This window comes from Macrobrachium nipponense, chromosome 40, assembly GCF_015104395.2.
Source record: "Macrobrachium nipponense isolate FS-2020 chromosome 40, ASM1510439v2, whole genome shotgun sequence".
Lineage (NCBI taxonomy): Eukaryota > Metazoa > Arthropoda > Malacostraca > Decapoda > Palaemonidae > Macrobrachium > Macrobrachium nipponense.
In genome coordinates this window covers 43,831,402-43,845,089 of record NC_061101.1, presented here as the reverse complement: position 1 = coordinate 43,845,089, position 13,688 = coordinate 43,831,402, and positions in this window count along the sequence as shown.

Sequence of the window (13,688 nt, the reverse complement as noted above, 5' to 3'; positions counted from 1 at the left end):
CCCAACACAACATATATAATATATATATATATATATATATATATGTATGTATGTATGTATATGTAAATATGTACATGTATATTTATATACATAACACCATATATATAAAGAAAAAACTTTATTAGACGTAATCGTAAGGTAACAAAGTAATGTTTCATGAATTATCACCCTCGTATTTTCACCGTATTGGCTGGTTTCATACAACATCACTTGAACTACAGATTGCATAATACTTCGAACTATTTGTGAACTGTAGGGTCTAAACGTTGAGGACGAAGCCACTTATCTACTTTCACAAGAATAATACACACAAACAAACACACTTACATATATGTATATTAATAAAAAATTTAATTTATATATTATTTTATTTATATAATTATCTATATATATATATATATATATATAGATATATAGTATATATATATATATATATATATATATATATATATATATATATATATAGAGAGATAGAAGACGAGAGAGAGAAAGAGAGAGAGAGAGAGAGAGAGAGAGATACGTGTATATATCTATTTTGATTGTTCATGTTTAAACGAATATTGATCCATCTCGCAAATTTATATGAAATAACATTCTTTAGTGTTCTGCAAAATAATGTCAGTTAATGAAAAGTAGTCCATATTTAGAAAAATATGTATAAATTGTAATATTCAAAAGCCACAGTGATTTTTACCAAAAAGTAAAAAACGATTTTATATTTTTCCCCCCTGGAAAAGGTTACAATAAACATAAATTACCACGTGTAACGCGAGGACTGGGCGTCCAGATTTTAACCATTGTTTCAAACTACCTTCACATGAAAGTCAAATTTAGCTTCGAGTATAAAATAGATCGTATACCTAACTATGCATATTCTGTTAACACAAAGCATTATGTTCAAACGGATAAAATTTTTGCATCATTCTAAACTAATATGCAAGTTCTATCTCTTCGAATCCCGTTTCACTACATGAACAAATCGGCATTTTTCTAAGTGAAAAAAAGGCGAAAACTATTTCTATTAACCTATATTTCTAGACGTGTAAGCAACACTACAAGGAGGTCAGTTGCACACATATTGTTCTCTCCTTGTGTTGTCATTATTCGCTCTAACTCAAACGTTTTAGCTGTGAATTTCAGTACCGGAAACATTCAATTTACTGGAGGTTGCCAAGACTCCAAAAGAACTACCCCGGAGAGAGAGAGAGAGAGAGAGAGAGAGAGAGAGAGAGAGAGAGAGAGTATACATGGTGCAAAGTCCAAACAAACACCTGAGCATTTGATAGACAGCACAGTTAGATAGACAGGCACACAGAAGGGAAAGTAGTACGAAAACATTTATCGAAACAGTAACAACAGAATAGACAGACAATGTTAGCCAGGGACAGTGACAAACAGACTAAGGTAGACTGACAAAGAAGAGGCATACAACTAGACAAAGAATAGAAGAACGGGAAAGCTTGCAATGATGAAGACATGTAGCTACATCTTTCCTTTTCTAATCCTATTAAACCTCATGATACAAATTTCAAAGGGCATAATTCTACATTACTTCAATTACCTTTTCGTTGTTCAACACTAGAACCGAGGCATTTAATGTATTTATGTAATTTACGAGTATTTGCCGTTTTTTAGACGAAAAATCATTACGATAGTATAGCACCAGTTCTGATTGTATGAAATGACTCCGCTTTAGACTTGAAAGTTTTCCCTTTTTGCAATCATGTTCTGACCAAATCGCCACCAGCAACGGCAGGGGCCACTTAAGAGGTCAGTCTTGGCAAACGTCTTAAGAAGGACATAAGAAAGTCTAGACCTCGTGTAAGGGATGCGTTAGACTTTTGACAGGTTCACAAAAGTTGGGTAGGTAAGATCATGGCCAGGATTTTGATGTTTTCATGACGGTGTGACATGAATCTGACAGAGCCAATGGCGAGAACTTGTCTGGATTACGTTGGTAGTTCACCACACCAAAGACAGAGATAGAGAGGTGCATGGCAAGGTATGGTTAAGGACTGTGGGTACCCTCCGAGGGGACACGAGGAGAAGGGTATAAGAGACAGCATACAGGCAAATACCCAGAAGGTTTTTTGGGGGTCTGCGACACAACGTTGCAAGACAGCACTTGCTAGGCTTATGCGCCAAAATCTAGCTCTGCACCTTGTAGATCTCGAAGAGGTCGTTGCTCAGGATATCTAGATAGCGAATCATTTTGTGGCGATGCAAAGAAAGAGATACTTTAGGGCGAGGCATTTCATGGCGAACAACAACAACGAGAAGAAGAAAGAAATGTTTGTGGTGGCGTGAGGTGTCGTACAGCGTCGGAGGGCTTCGTACGCAGAGGCCTTAATGAATCTAGATTGGCCATGGCAGCTCAAAGCTCCTACTACTGCCTCCTGCCTCTATTTGACTCTTCTTCTTTCTTTAGTTCTTTAGGATTTCAGCCTCGGCTTTGGCTACAGCTAAAGATTTTTTGAGTTTTCAGATGGCGGAGTCGACGGCCTTGGGAACTTAGTGTAGGTTTCACTCTGCGTTTTTCGTTTCTTTTTAAGATAGATATTGTGACTGCTATTCTGTCTGGGCCGACGACCGCATTTTGGGTCATAATTCTTTCGTTACTCGGTTGCTTTTATTATGTTTGAAAGCCAACTTTCTACTTGTTAATGGTTTCTTTTGAACTTTTCTTCTCTACCGACGAACCTCTTCTGTATTTAAGTTAAACAGCGATTAAAACAATCTGTTGGAAACCAATGATTTTAATTTCTTTCTTGTATGTAACTTCGTACTTCCTTTCTGCGAAACAGATTATATTCCCCAAAATATAATGGTCTTGACACATTTCATTTCTTTTCATTTCCCCATTCACTATCAGTAACACCTTTGCATTCTTAAGTATCTCTTAAGTATCCCGAGCAAAAAAGATTTTTCCTTTTTAGTAAATTGCAAATACACCCTCAAGTCCTCATCTTTCTGTTAGTGACTCTGTCCTACTTGTGTGAAGACACTTAAACGCCATTACATAGTTATTGTTGCTTGTAATACCTCAGGACACTTTTTCTCCTTGTTCGTTTTTTTCGTTTCTTCTCCCCCCCACCCCCACCCCCTACCCCTACCCCCACCCCTAGAATTCTTTGTTCTCAAAATCTTGAATTTGTAAATGGGATTTAAGTGAAATTGTTAATATATATATATATATATATATATATATATATATATATATATATTAGCTGAATGGTTCTATTCTCAACGTGTAGGCCTACAACTATACAACTTGGTTTTTCTTTTTTTTCTTAAATCTTGTATCTGACTTGTCTTTATTATTGTCCTAAATTATTTTTTCATCTCTAATTAAGATGATGTACAGTTGGCCTGTGTGTGTGTGTGTGTGTGTGTGAGTGTGTGTGTTTGGGGAGAAGTCTTGTGAATGAACTTATGGCTGAAGGAGGTATTTATCAGTTTTGATGAAAATTAAGCAAGGACCCACCACTACTACTGCTTCTCTCTCTCTCTCTCTCTCTCTCTCTCTCTCTCTCTCTCTCTCTCTCTCTCTCTCTCTCTCCAGTGTCCTGTAACCTCCACTTATCACTGACCTTCGTCAAACGCCAATCCTAAAACGACCTTCCAAGTAGGGGATCCAACTCCATTTCTGCTTTCTCGTAGACTCGAGGGTCGTTGAAGTACGAGGACCAACTTAAATTATTTCTCCAATTTTTTTTTTTTAGAAATAATAACTTTATTTTATTTCATTAGGGATTAGCACATTAAGTGGACGAATACAAGCCGTGTGCACAATAACAAGCCACAAATGTAGCTTTTATTGCGTGTAAGATTGTAAGTCTATGTTCAGTTTCAATCTCCAAAAATTGTTTCTCTTTATATAAAACAAATAAATAAACCATTCAAAATACATACAACAAGTCATAGTCTCATACACATATTCACAAGTAGGAAGAAACACTTATGCGAATATATGCTTACGAATTTAGATATTTTCTCTGTCAATAAAATACATTTATGCAGAATTTCGCCAGCGCATTTGGTATGTGTACCTGCATGCGTATGTTTCTTTGAGTATATTCACGCATACTACATATCCTTATAGTACATATCAACGAGCGCATCCTGTTCTACTGAAGGCAATTCGCTATCAAATACATCAAGTGCAGAGCTGGAGTCTGTGACGCTACACGAAGAAGAAGAAGAAGAACATCATATTATTTGCGAAACATTTATAGCACATCCTACTTAGTCCCCTCGAGGCCATATGCTTTCTTCATCACGTAGGGCCGTGTGTGTGTGTGTGGTGTGTGTGTGTGTAGACATGCGTATTTGTTCGTCTATGTAGGTGCTATGTGTTATTTTCTGGCTTAGGCATGTATGCGTATGTGAATGCGTTGTTTTAGATTCGTGAATGGAAGGGTTTCCTATGTTTTACTGTGCTTGTATGGGGGACATGCTATTTTGTGCTCGAGTATACTTATACATATTATATATATTATTATATATATATAATATATAGAATATATAATATATATATATATATTAATGAGTGTGGTGGCGTGCCGTGCGTGTGTGTGTGTGTGTTACTTCTTTTAGTCAAGGTAAATATGCATATTTTATTTCAGTTTATATGATATATCAGTTTATATGTGGGGATAATATATTTATATAAGTGAGTCTCCATAAGCGTTTATGAGTTTGATTTTCAAAAAAGTATTGTATTTCTGTTTGTTTATCTATATATATATATATATAATATATATATATATATATATATATATATATATATATATATATATATATATGTGTGTGTGTGTGTGTGTGTGTGTGTGTGCGTGTATTATGCTTATTGGCTTGCGTGAAAGTACACACGTTATATCATACTCACTTCAAGTTTAATAGCATGAAAACAGTTAGTATACCTTCCTATGTGAATTGATATTGTGTATTTAGGTACCATATATTCCCATACGTGCATGATTATTTATGTATCTATATATTTGCATATGATTACTTTGAAAATTACATAATGCGCCCATGAACCTGTGACGTTTATGTTGTGTGTACGCAGTTAAGTATAAAAAGAACATCATTATATTTTGGGCTAAATATCCCGTCTCAGTTTCTTTTCATTATGTATACATACTATATATATATATATAAAGAGAGAGAGAGAGTCCCAATTACAAGGGTATAACGTTACATGTATGCAGGTAAAGGAATATAGTAAGATCTTGATAGAGAAGCTAAGGAACATGATAGGGGATTAGTAGGGGAAGAGCAGTGTGAGTTTGCACTAGAAAGAATGTTTCAGTGTATCAAGATTTTGCTTCTCAGGAGAGAGATTTTGGAGAATCTTGCAAGTGAGGGGAAAAGCTTTATGCTGTAAACGTGGACTTAATAAAAAACTAATTACAGAATCTATAGAGAGGAAATACTGAGGGTGTTAAGGATGTATTGAAAAGAAGCTAAGTTGTTGAAAGCAATAAATAGTTCTAATAATGGAATTGAAGCATGCACTGGAGTGTATAAGTATGTGTATGGGAAGGGGATTAATTAGGTGTAAAAATAGGTTAAAAACAAAGGTGAGTTATTAATAGGTGGTAAAGAAATTTCTCTATGGCTGGAGTCATGCAGAAAGATACCAAAAGACTAGCGGATGTAATTGCAAAGTTGTGAATTACGAATTACTAACAAATGATACATACAGACACATACTTATTTATATATATATATATATAATATATAATATATATATATTATATAGATCTATATATGTATATATATATATATTAAACTTTATCAAATTACACAATTGTTCTGTGCATTATTGCAATTACTAACAGGACCTCACTGAAACTTAATGGTATCTCCACTTGATACAATCTTATTTCAGTGAGGTCCTGCTAGTAATATATATATATATATATATATATATATATATATATATATATATATATATATATATACCTGTACACCTTTTCAATAAAAGGTTCTCAATAAGTCTTTAGGAATGATGTTGCTAGCTAGCCTCTTGTTCTAACTAAATTGCCGGGACTCACTGCGGTCGACTAACTACTTAGTACTAACTCACGCCTTAGGTCAACAGAGAGAGAGAGAGAGAGAGAGAGAGATCTACCCTAAGTTTACATTTGCTTTTGCTTTGGTTTTCCATCTGTATATACTCTCGTCACTTTTATAATATATATATATATATATATATATATATATATATATATATATATATATATATATTTATATACTTGTTTATCTTTGCACTAATCTGTTTAGTTTCAACCTAGTGTTTACTCTCCAATAACTGCTTCTTCTTCATTCACTGAATATTCTTTATTACTTAGATTTGACGTTTATTTCAGGTCAAAGGCCAGGGTCACGAAGGTCACGGGTTTAACGGTCAGCCAAGTTCCCTTAAGATAAAATATCGTCGATTAATACCACCAACAATCTATACATCTGATAACAAACAGGTTGCATTCTAAATATAGCTTACATTATATTGTCCTAGGCTTATAGAGAATGTTTGAAAATCTAACATTTTCCTGATCAGTTAATGTTTGACATGAACATGTTAATCATATATCAATAACGCCACAATGGTGAAACTACATATTTGGTCATTCGTGGAAGGTCCCGAAACCCAGGTTGATAACTATAATAGTGACCTTTTATAGATGTATTAAATATCAAACTTTGTATACATACTTACTTACATACGCATATATATATATATATATATATATATATATATATATATATATATATATATATATATGTGTGTGTGTGTGTGTGTGTGTGTGTGTGTGTGTGTGTCTGTGTGTGTGTGTGCTTTATGTATATATATATAATATTTAATATTATATATATAATATATAATATATATCATCATATATATAAAATATTTATATAATAATATTTTATAAATATATATATCATATATATTAATATATATTTATATATATATACATATATAGATATAGATATATCTATATATATATTTTATATATATATAATATATAATATATATATATATATAATATCTTTTACATATCGATTACTATCACGAAAGGAATTACGCATTTACTTGCAAATGTACAACTGGATTTCAGCAGAGAAGAAGCAAGCACGCATGAATGCGAGTGTGTATGTATGCAAGTGCGCGTGCGTGTCTGGTGTTTAAGTGGCTGTAATCATTTAATAATCCAGTCAACTGAGAAGTTCGCTTCACTTCGCTTCTCTTCTTCTCTCTCTTCTTCTCTTCTTCTCTTCTCTCTCTCTCGCTCTCTCTCTCTCTCTCTTTCTTCTTCTTATTCTTCTTATTCTTCTCTTCTTCTTCTTCATGGTTCTCTCTCTCTTCTTCATACGCTTCTTTAAATTCCTGTTTTTCCACTGATACCTTTATCAAGATTTCATGTTCTTTGATTCATTACTTAACTCTTTGTCATTTATATTGTCCTTTTTCCTTTTATATGTTCTCTGAGGATGCTCATGTAATCTCTCTCTCTCTTCTCATCTCTCTTCTCTCTCTCGCTCTCTCTCTCTCTCTCAGAAATATACCGTTAATAATTGCAATAGCATATTCACAAATTAGTATACATAAATTTCTTACTTATGATATAAGGACTAAACGAATAACAAAGACACGCATACACACTCATTGGTCTAACGCACAAACTCACACACGCACACACACACACACACACACACACACACACACACATATATATATATATATATATATATATATATATATATATATATATATACATACATATGTATTGATATATATATATATATATATATATATATATATATTCAGGTTTACACAAGAAGCCATACACAGTGCCTTGACACCAACCCCGAGCTCCTCCTCCAATTATACAATTAGACCGAGTCTTCCTCTTGTACAATCTTTCATTCACTTTTCCGTCTCTTCCATTCTGGCACTTCTCCTCTTCTTCCACCTCCTCCCCTCTCCCCCGCCCCCTCTTCCCTTCAATGAATGTTCCTCTTTAAGGATTTACTGGTGTCCTTTCCTGTGACATTTTATGAACAAATTCCAACCTTCCATGAAAGCAAGTTTAAAGGTATCATGTCAGAGCTTTGGTTCCCGTGAGGACTTTTTCCGAGTGGGCGTTGTCTAACGTATGTATGTAAGTAGGCATGCGTGTATGTATAAAATATGTTTGCATGTAAGCAAACAGTAGTACTTGTGTGTGTGTGTATATATATATATATATATATATATATATTATATATATATATAGATATATACTATATATATTCTTTCTTTCTTTCCAGCGGTAAGCCGTTCCCCATCACACACTATAAGGACACACTGACCACCGCCAGTCACTTTGACTGCTGAATGGTTGATGAAACCCTGTTCAGAAAAATATCCATGGCTCAAGGAGCCCCCATAACGGTTTTCAGCAAGTACTGTTGGGATGGAGTTGCTGGCTCCATGCCCTATTTAATTCTTAATCAATGTCTGCAAAAACACTCGAGAACTGAAGAATATGATGCTTATATAAGTAAAAACAAAAGGGAAACAGGAGATTGTTATACAGTGAGCTGCAGCCCATCTCTAGCCCTAGCCAAACTAGTCTGACGAGTGGTAGACATAATATTACTTGCAATATAATACTATTCTTTTTCCTTAGTTATGTTCACGAGTCTTCTTTTTAAACAAATACACGTATACAATAGACCTCCGTTTAAGCAATCGGCACACTAAGCAGACTATCTTGAGAAACAGTAAACCTCATAAATATTTTAAAGCTAAAGGCGTAATTACGCGCACAAGTAAAAAGGAAGAAACCCAGAACCGAGTAGAAAATAAAGTTATTCCTGAAAGTAAACTCTTGAAATCGATACGACTTTTTTAAATTGAGTTTACGGTCAAGAGACTCTGAGCTCTGAGGGTCCCAATGAAGCCCGTGACGTCACATGTTGAAGAGATGCCAACAACTGCAACTTTGTCCTGCACTCGATTTTTTTTATTATTATTTCTTTCGCTTTCTCACATTCTCAACTTCTGGTTGCTCCTTTATTTTTTGTTTTGTCTTAACATTCTTTAGCCATAAAACTTGAGTACGAAACAATTACTTCATACACACACACACACACACACACACACACACACACACACACACACACACACATATATATATATATATATATATATATATATATATATATATATACATATATCATATCTATATATATATAGAGAGAGAGAGAGAGAGAGAGACGAGAGAGAGAGAGTAGAGAGAGAGAGAGAGAGAGAGAGAGAGAGAGAGAGAGAGAGATTCTTTATTTTAAACATTAGGCCATATCCACATAAGCGAGGGGGCCTCTAGAGTCATAAACAACAAAATGGTCATACTTTAATTTAATAGTTAAATGAAACAATTCCGCAGGAAACTTCCACATCAGCTGTTACATACACCGACGCAGAAGGCTCATCAGCAACTTGTCTAGCTCCTACACGGACTGTCATTTACGTAAATCTAGAATGCACCTCTTCAGTTTCCCCACTATGAAAGCTTTTTCTTTTCTACTATGTATTTTTTCACGCCCTATACCTAACCTTTTTAAGTTTTCCTTTTCTTCCCATCTTAATAGTACTTCCATAGTACCTACATTTTACAATCCTATCATCTTCTACTCCTACAAGATGACCTGATCATCTCCAAGCATTCTAATCCTACGTCTTACGTTGACCTTTCACCACTTCTGTGTATCTCTACACTTTTTGCCTGCTTAGTTCTTCTTATACCAAATATATTACGCAGTTTATCACGACAGTTTCTACCTCTTGCCTTTCTTTTATATTCAACATCTGCATTTTGCATCCATTAAGAAGAGTGTGCTTCTTAGTTCTTTTTATACCAAATATATTACGCAAACAGTTTATCACGACAGTTTCTACCTCTTGTCTTTCTTTTGTAGTCAACATCTGCATTGCATCCATTAGGAAGAGTGTGCTTAATAGTTCCTTCAGACATTCCCTCCTTGGATTCCATAAACACTTCAAGGCTCTTCCCAGTCTTTTGCTCACACCCTACTGCCATCTTTGGTTCAGCCAATCTGCGGCTTACAACTTCTCTTAACTTACCACCATCCATTATATTTGCTTCCAGATACCTATGAAAATATTCCATTTCCGATCTCCTCCTCATTTGTCCCCAGTCTTTCCCTCTTGCAACCATTTTCAAATGCCACCAATATCTGAGGTTTCTCATCAGTACAGTAACAGTTACAAACATCATCAGTTCCATACGTTATCCATGGCTCATACGTTATCACTTCCATACGTTATCGCACAATTTCAAACCGATATCGGCAGTCCTTTCTCTGACTACTATTTTCTCAAACCCACTTCTGCACCAAACTAGTCACTCTCCTCTACTTTTGCTGACAAATGACTCACTTCTACCACGAAATATTTTCATTGCCTTAATAGCTTGTCATTTGTACCATACATTCTTAACATCCCCCACACTGACTTTTTTTTAAATTCCATTATACGATAGTTCTGTATTCATAAAAAACGCATACAGCTATTTTCTTTGCTTAAAGGCGTCTCACGTAACTGTTTCGTAGCAAACAACAGATATCATAAAAATCTAAAACTGGTCAAGAAATCCACGGTGGTGTAAATGTCAATATATGATAAGAATACCTATACATGCAAAACTGATTGTTCTCCATTTTCTCCATATGATCAAACCTCTTAGCTTAACTTTTGTCTACCCGCTCTAAGTAAATAATCACATCATTCTCAAATCTCTTCACTTATCATCTTTTCAAACATATTTTCTCTTCATGTACCATACAGACAGTTCATCCTAACAGCTCTTATTTTTCCCTTACTTTAAACATTCATAATTCACTTCCATAATGGAGAGTTGGCTCAACAACTTCATAGACCACAGATTTTGTTTCCATAGACTCTCCTTTTCTCTTAATTCATTTTACAAGGACTCTGCCTTTTCCATTCTGCTTCACCTATTCTTACTTGAAAACACATTGTATCATGCCAACCATGAAAGCTGATTTAAACATGGAAATCCCAAAAATAATTATAAGACCAAAGTAACGGGAGTAGCGTCTCTTTTATCTCTTTATCCTCAAGAGTCACTTCGACTTGCTAAACAAAAGAGCATCTACGGGCACTTCAAAGTAATGCATTGCATTTGCAGTTGCTGCCATAAACCTCTGGGGTCGTACACTGTTGACATTTAGTTTTATTGAAATCAAAGAAAGTACGCCAAAAAGAAGTGACAATAAAAAAAGGAAAATATAGGAAGAATGAAAACAATCTATTCGAGCGATACGAATCATGATGTTTTTCCCGATATCTTTAGCTTAATCTTTTGTTATTTTTCACAATAATGAATATTAAAACCTAAATGTTATTAGTGATATTAATGTGCATTTATTTCGGGCAGTTTCTTTCTTACTTGTCCCCGCTCCTTTCTTCACAAACGCACTTTCTATTCTGTGAAAGCTTTCCTTAAACACTATCCACTTTACGGATAAGGAAAAAATAATACTGAGTGGGCGTGCACTACTTATGCATGTTACTGTACGTATTTATGTACAACAAAGAAATATGTTTTGTGTAAATAAGGATCTTTGAATATAACCATAACAGGCAAACACCTGTCCATCTCTTCATGTATCCAATATAAGTCCATTTATCTCACAGGAGACTGACACAGTATATTCTTTATATATATACATAAGTGGACACATACCATTTAACTGCACCACAAGACCTACCAGGAAACGAGGAAACCAATCAATAAGTCTACCTGACGCGTATTCAACATTCTTAGCATTATGCACAACGCATGCGCACATACATCCATCCATCAAATAGCAAGACTGCAGGTATGAGTCACGTGCGAATATTACAAAGGTTAGGGCAATGGTTGGCAAACTCCTTTCATATGAAACCCAGGAGCTCGAGTCTTGCAACACTGTGCTTTGTGCAAATGCATGAGAGCAGATTTGCAAAGAAGAGAAAGGTTGGTGGTGTTTTGGTGCGAGCAAACCATACAGACAGATTATTTTAGACAGATGTATCTCGACCGACGGTTTTGTTCAGTTATTTATTATCAAAGAATTGAAAAACAAGAGGGGAAGTGGTCATTGCACAGATCTGTCAAAGTCGGACAAAGGGGAAATCTGCCCGACGAGTATTAGATATGCTAAGTCACGATATAGGAATATCATCACTATATCGTGTGCTATAGGTGGTCTAGAAGGATGAATAGAAAGGGAAAAGTGGGACGCGTGAATATGACACACACACCCGCACACACACGTACATATATACGTATATATATATATATATATGTATATATATATATATATATATATATATATATATATATATAAATATATATATATATATATATATATATATATATATATATATATAAACACACACACACACACACACACACACACACACACACACACACACTATATATATATATATATATATATATATATATATATATATATATATATATATATATATATATATATATATATATACGCCTGTGTGTATGTGTGTGCGCCTGTGTGTATGTGTGAGTTTACTATTCATTCAGAAATATATAATATCTGAATCGCCTTTCACAGGTTATTATATTATACTAATAGAGCAAGAAGAGAGTCTCCCGATCTTAAAAAAAGAAAAAAAAAAAAAGTATCCCACTGCTTAAACTTCAGATGTCACTGGAGTAATGGAATATTTTCCAGCAACATATCCAACTTCCGTCTATGTGACAGATGGAGCATCTGCACTCACCAGGTTACTGGAAACCCCGGTCCCTTTGTCACTGATAGTGCGCATCATCCAAGAGGCGTCTTGGTCATTTGTTGATGCTTCCTAACAATTTATTTGACGTCCGCCAGACTGAAATAAGATTCTGTTTTTACTTCACTCTTCTGTAGAGTAATTTTTAGGTTTTCGCCGAATTGTTTAATTCTGTTGCTGTTGACGTGACAGCATCTGCACATATCCCCGGAACTTCACTGATGGTCCCCCTAATACTGATTCCTCACTTTCTCCTCACCAAGGGACCTCTTCATTTTGCTTTCTCTTATATCCGTATTCTCTTGAGCATCTTTCCTCTGTTGGTATCCTCTGGATTTTGAACTCTGTCTCAATTCCTCCATTTGCCTTTTATCTACAAAGCCTTGAGACCATTTCATCGCCTTCTACCTTCCTCTCCTCTGTCTTTATCTTCTACGTATCGCTTTCTGATGATGATATCGAACCCTTCTCGTTTATAAACAGATTTGTTTTCATGATTCTTTCAGTCTTCTGTATGTAGGTCATATTATCCAGGCACATAAGCAACTCTACAACAGATTCTCATATCAGATGCATTCAGGCATCTCTTCAGGTTAAATATGCCTCCTCGTTTTCCACGAAAGTCATCAAAGGCTGATTTTTAATTCAAAATTCCACATAATTAGCCTACAGTCATATAAATATTTGATCCTTACAACTCCTGCCTTTTCTAAAACCAGCTTGTTTATCTCTGAGCTTTATATCGCTTTCTCCGGAACTTTGTGAAAAGGCAACGTGAACATTTTCATTAGATATTGGTTAAGTACAATGCCTCGTTACTAAATTCAGACCG